Source organism: Trichoderma citrinoviride, assembly GCF_003025115.1.
Source record: "Trichoderma citrinoviride strain TUCIM 6016 unplaced genomic scaffold BBK36scaffold_1, whole genome shotgun sequence".
NCBI lineage: Eukaryota > Fungi > Ascomycota > Sordariomycetes > Hypocreales > Hypocreaceae > Trichoderma > Trichoderma citrinoviride.
Genome location: NW_020194709.1, coordinates 3285865 through 3293444, shown reverse-complemented (window position 1 = coordinate 3293444; position 7580 = coordinate 3285865).

Below are 7580 nucleotides of genomic sequence, written 5' to 3'. Positions count from 1 at the left end.
TAAATATAATTAATATAAAACCTTATTAAATTTAAAGTAAAAATACTTATAATAAAATACTTTTTTTTAATAATTATATAAAGCTTATAAACTTATTTAATATTTAATAAAATTAACTATATTAATATACTTTTAGCTTAAAGCTATAAAAAACTCTTATTAACTTAAATATAATAAATAAAACTATAAATATTTTATATATATATAATATATACTTTATAAAAGATAAAATAAGCTTACTTTTAATATAATATTAGCTATTACTTTATATTAAACTTAAGGCTTATTTAGCTTATAAACTTATTAACTTAATAAAAATTAAAGGCTATAATATAAAAAGGCTTATTTATTTATTATAACCTTTTTTTTAAAAAGTATTTTTAGCTAAGTTTAAAGTATTTTTAATATTAAAATTAATATTATTATTTTTATTATTATTAATAAAAAAGGCAGAGGTTATTAATAAAATTACTAAAGTATTATTAATATAAGCTTAAGTCTTATATTATTTAAAAGTAAAAGTAAATATAATAATATTATTATTATTATTATTATTATTATTATTATTTATTTTAATATTAAAATAATTAAGAAAGTTAACTTTTACTTTACTTTTATTTTTTTTTTAAGGTATTATATTATTATAAGTTAATAAAGCTTAAAACTAAAAATACTTTAAAAGTGCTTTAAAAGTAAATATATATTTTTTTATAATATATTAATAATAAATATTTATAATATATATATTATTAATAATATATTTTACTTAAACTTAACTTAGATTATAGCTTATAAACCTTAGCTTAATATTAAGTTATATTATTAAAAAAAAAAGGACTTACTTAAAAGTTAAAATAATAATAAAAAAAAAAAAGAAAAAAGTTAAAAAAGTATAAAAGATATATTTATAATAAATATATATAAATTAATAAGTAAAAGTATTTAAATAGCTAAAGTAAATTAAAGCCTATATTAAGCTTATATAGCTTTAAGAATATTTAAAAACTATACTAAATTTATAATAAGATTTATATACTTAATTATAAAAAATAAAAATATAAACTAAGCCTAGACTTATATTAGCTTTATATAGCCTATTTATATTATATTTACTTATAATATAAGCTTTTATATAACCTAGCTTAATTATAAACTAAAGTATAATTACCTTTTATATATAATTATAAAAAATAATTTTTATATTTATAAAGTATTTTTATTAATAAATAAGAATATAATAAGTAAGACCTGCTATTAAAGTAAATATATAATATATAGGTTTTTTACCTTACTTAAAAGGTTTTTTTTTATATAAAAGAATAAGTAAAAAGACTAGCTATTAGCTTATTATAGCTATTTAAAGTAATAGAATATATTATTTTTATACTTTTATAATAAAAATAATTACTTAAAACTTACTTTTATTAAACTAAGTATTAAGTAATATTCTTAATAGCTTTTATATTAATAATTCTCCTTAAGCCTAAGGTATTATAAAATTTTAAAAATTAGTTTTTACTTAAAGGCTTAGCTTATTTATTTATTATTATTTTATTTATAAAAATATATTTTAATATTACTTTTTTAATTTTTACCTCTTAATAAATAAAATATTATTAAGTTTTAATATATTTTAAGCTTTTATAATTTATAAGATTTCTTATTAATATAATAGCTTTTTAATTATTATAATAAATAATAATTATATTTAAAAATTCTTAAGTATTAATATTAATAACTTTATATTATTTTTTTTTAAAAAATTATTTTATAATTTTAAAAAAAGCTTTTATAATTAAATACTTTTTTTATTATATTAGTTTAAGTTATATATTTAGCTTTATAACTTAATAAAGTAATTATTACTTATTATTTTAATAATTAGCTAATTTTTTTACTTTTAATATATATATTTAAAAGTTAATTTATAAATATTTAAATTATTAGCTTAATTAAAATTACTATAGCTATATTATAATTATAAATTATTTTAAAAAATAAAGTATAAAATTTTTAATTTTTTAAATATATTTAAGAATATATTAAATAGCTTACTTATATATATTATTAAAGTTATTAAAGTATTTATTAATAATTAAGATTATATAAGTAAGGTTTAATTATATTCTTAATATTAAATATATTAATAACTTTATTATTAATTAATATTTTTTTAATTTTTTTAATTAATTTAAATATTTATTTTTAGCCTTTTATATTTTTTTTTTTATTAAAGTTAAAGTTAATATATACTTTATTATATTATGTTAATTAAAGTCTTTTAAATATAGCTTTTAATAAGTATATAAATAGTAAAGAAGAGATAATATTCTTATTTATTACTATAAAAAATAAATAAATTATATACCCTTATTTAACTAAGTAAGGCTAATAAGTAAGGCTAATAAGCTAATGCCTATCTTATTATAAGGCTAGCTTAATAATTACTACTCTTAAATAAATAAAATTATCTTAATTTTTATTAATTTATTATATAATTTATTTATTTTATAATCCTTTATTTATTTTACAACCTTTTATTTAAAAGCTTATATTATAATTAATATACTTATACTTTAGCTTAATATTTAACTTTTCTTTTTAAGTATTTAGCTATTATTAAACCTTTTATAAAATATTTTTAATATATTAAAGTGCTTTTTCTTTTATTTATATTTTATATTTATCTTTTATATAAGTAATATAATAATTAATATTAAAGGTAATTTCTTTTAAGTAATAAGTATTATATTTTCTTATATTTATTATTTAATAAAAATCTTAAATTATAATTATAATAAGTTTATTTACTTATTTAAGAATATTAAATAAGCTTTTATTTTTTATTTAAGTATTAGTTATTTTATTAGCTTATAAGGCATTTTTTAAGTAAGTAATAACCTTTATATAGCTAGCTTAAGTAGCTTATTATTTTAATTATTTTTTATATATAAAGTTAAGTAATAAGTATATATAAATAATAAGCTTTTTAGCTAGTTAAGTATTAATAATAGTATTTTATACTTTTATTTAAACTTTTTTTAAGTTTTTAATAATAATCTTTCTAGCCTTTATATATATTATAATTTTCTTTATATTAATAATAATAATAAAAAAAGAAGTTAAAGTAAGTAAATAAGTAAAAAGTAATTAAAATTATTAAACTTTAATTATTAATTTAGCTTTATTTTTAATTATTTTATTAATTATAATAGTTTTACCTTTTAAGTTTATATTATTTAATATTATAAGTATAGTTATTATAATATCTAGTACTTAGTAAAACTAGTTAGTTTATATAATTAAAAGGCCTTATAGCTTTTATATAATAATTAATAAATAAGTAAACTTAAATACTTAATACTTAATAATAAAAAAGGTAAATATATTAGTTTTTTTAAGCTTAATAATATAAAGCTTATATAAAATAATAGCTATTATAACTATTAGCGCCTTTATAATATAATAATAACTAGTTTATTTAGTTTTATATTAAATTTAAAGTAATTTATTTAAAAATGCCTTATATTTACTTTAAGTAAATTAAATAATAATATTAAAAATAAATATATTAATATATTTATTAATATAAACTTTATAATAATTAAGGTATTTCTTATAGTTAAGGCTAATAAGCTTAAAGGCGCTTATAATAAGTTTCTTATAGTAAATATATATAGCCTTTTTTTAAATATCTTAAAGGTTAAGCTTATTAATATTAATAAAGTTATATTAATATTATTAATAATTTTTATAAGCTTTTTAAAGTTATATATTTATTTAACTTTTAAGTAAGTAAATATTAATAATAAAATTTAAATAGCTTTTTTTATAAAGTATAATTACTTACTTTTTATTTAAGTAGTTAAAATAAGAAAGTAGTTATTTTTTATATTAATAAGAGATAAAAAAAAAAATAAAATAAAATAAAATAAAAAATAAAAAAAATAAAAAAAAGAAAATAAATAAATAAAATAAAATATCTTTTTATTTATTTATATAGCTATATAGTATTATTATATATTTACTTATATAGCTATTAAAAGGTTAATAGCTAGTAGTTAGTATTATAATAGTAATTAAACTTATATATTTATTTTTAAGATATTAATTACTTTTATTTATTATATTTTAAAATATAGTTTAAAAGTTAAGTATTTCTTTTTATATCCTTTAATAAGTTTTTTTATTATTTAAATAAGTTTTTTTATTATTTAAATAAGTTTTTAATATTTAATTTATTAATTTTTATATAAACTATAATCTTTTTATTTAATAAGATATTTTACTTAATAATATCTATCTTATTTATTAAGTTATTAATTAATAATCTTTTATACTTTATATTACTTTTATTTATTTATTATAATTATTTTTAATATAAGTAACTTTTTTTTAAATAGGTTTTAGTTTTTTAATACTAAGTATAAATAAGCTATAAAAATTATATTATAAATATATTATATTATAAGTAATTTAAGCTTATATATAAGCAGACTAATTTTTTTAAGTATTTTAAATAGTTTTATATATTAATTTAATTATTTTTTAAAAGGCTTTTTTAATAAATAATATCTTTTATAAAAGTAAAGGTATACTTTATTACTTAATTTAAAGTTTATTAATATATATACTTTATTATATACTTACTTTATTTATATTACTATATATTTAATAAGGTATTTAGCTTTTTTAATATATAGTAATTAAAAAGTATTAATTACTTTTTAATTTAAGTAATAGTCCTTTTTTAATATTTTTAATAACCTTATTAACTTAAAACTTATTAAAAGCTTATTTAAGGATTATTTAATTAAAGTACTTAAATTATTATTAAGCTAGAATTATAAAGCTAAAATAATTTCTAGCTATAAGATATTAAATATTATAATATAATATTAAAAGGCTAGTTTTATTATTTAATTTTTATATTTTAATATACTATTTATTTATAAATAATATCTTATTCTTAATATAAGCTTAGTTTTTAATACTTTAAATAATTATTATTAAAAGTTTAAAATAAATTTTAAATTATAATTATTAATAATTATCTTTAAGAACTTTTAATTATAAATTATTAATACTTATAGAAAGATTATAGCTTATTAAGCTATTATATATTTTAAAAAGCTAGAAAAAAGAATTAATTTCTTAGTTTATTTATATAAAATAATTATTAAAGTATTTAAAAGTAAGTTATATTTATTTATCTTTTAAAAAAATCTTAGCTTTTTAAATAATATAATAATAATAAAGTTAATTATAATTATATAAAATAGTTAAGCTAAGGTTTAAATAAGTTAAAGCTTACTTATTAGCTTTTAAGAATTTATTTAATTAATTAAGTAAATAAAGTAATAAGTAATATATTACTAAAGCTTTTTAAAAATCTTTAAAATACTTAATTTATATAAGGCATTTAGTATTTTCTTTAGTCTTATATAAAATTAATTATTATATACTATTTAAAAGATTTCTTTTAAATAGCTTAATAATATATAAAAATACTTTTAGCTATAATTATTATAATAGTATAATAAGCTATCTTTTTAAAAGAATAATATATATATTAGTCTTTTATATTAATTTAGGTTATAAACTTTAGTATTATACTTTTATTACTTATTTAATTAAAGCTTAATAATTTTTTATTTATTTATATTAAGTACTTTATTAATTATATTATAATACTAGTTAGTTTAAAATTTTACTTAAATCCTAGCCTTTAAGTTATTTTTAATATAAATTTCTATTATTAAGTAATATATATTTATTAACTAGACTTTATTAAATTTACTTATATTCTTTTTTAATATAATTATTATAATTAACTTAATTAGTAATTTTAATAATATATTTAATATTAAGTTAGTCTTTTTTAATATATAATAAATATCTAGCTAAAATTAGCTTAAATAAATAAATATATTTATAAAATATTAATTTACCTTAACTAGATTTAAAGTAAATATTATTATATAGTTAATAATGCCTTTTATTATTTTATAATTAATTAAAATTTTAACTAACTATTAATATAATTAAATTATTATTTATATTTTCTTATATACTTAAACTAAATAAGCTACTTTTAACTTAATTAGCTTATATTATATTTTTACTTTTAATAATAATTAGCTTAAGAATATAATTAGCTAGATTTTATTAATTAAAATAGTTAGTAAAAACTATTAGTTATTTTTTAAATAAAATATAAAAATACTTATCTCTTTTTTATTAATATTTAGTTAAAAAAAGGTTAGTTAATTAATATTATAATAAAATAGTCTTATACTTAAAGTTAATTATTTTTAAAAAATAATAAATATCTCTTTTTTAATATTAATTAATTAAAAAATCACTTACTATACCTTAAAATAGCAGGCTTTTTTATTAATATTTATTATTTTTTATTCTTTTTTTTATAATCTTATTAATAAGCTTATTTTATACTTTTTTAATAGCTTTACTTTTTATTAAAATAAGTAAATAAAATAAAATAAAAATATAGCTATTTTTAAATAAGTCTTTAAGTTTATTAAGTTAGCTAATATACTTAATTTAGCTATAACTTTTATTCTTTTTTTAATTATAATTATTCTTAATATATTTACTTTAAACTTAAGTAATTAAATAAATAAATAATTATAAAAAAACTATTTTAGCTATATAGCTAGTTAAATATTTAAAAATAGCTAAAAAATGCTTTTTAAATATTAGCAGTAGTTTTTAAAAGAGTTATTAAAAATAACTATATTATTAATATATACTTTTATATATTCTTTATAAAAGTATAATTATTAATTTATAAACCTTTAAGTAAATAATAGTAAATTCTTATAGCTTATTAAGATAATATATAATATTTTTAATTTATATAAGCTAATTAATATTATATAATCCTTATACTTTATATATATAAGTAATTAGTAAAAAAAAGTAAATATATTTAAAATAGTAATATACTTTTTATTTTTTAAGTTAGTAATTATTTCTTTTTATAATAAGATTAAATATATATTTAAAATAAAGATTTTATTTAAAATATATAAGTTAATAATTATTTATTTTTTTTTATTATTATTAACTATTTACTAAATAATAAATATTAATAATATTAATAAAGTTAATTAATATATTTATAATACTTATTTTTATATATAAAGGTTATTTAATATTTTATTTAAGAACTTTTAGTTTTTTAAACTTAATAAGTATAGTTTAATAAGTGTTTTTTAAGCTTATTAGTTTTTAATAAATAAGATTTTTATCTTTTTATTTTTTTAAAAAAGAAATAATATTATAATTATATTATATATTATATTTTTAAATAATAGCTTATAAATAATTTACCTTTTTTAGGTTTTTTTTATAAATATAAACTTTATTTAATAGTATATATTCTTAAATATTAATAGGTTTTTTTATTACCTTTTACTTTTTAATAAGTAGTTAATACTTATTTATTCTTTTATTTACTAGTTTATTTAACTAAGTATTAATTATAGCTATAATATTATAATAAAAAAGGTCTTTATATATATTTATTATATATATAATAGCTTAGTAATTTTATA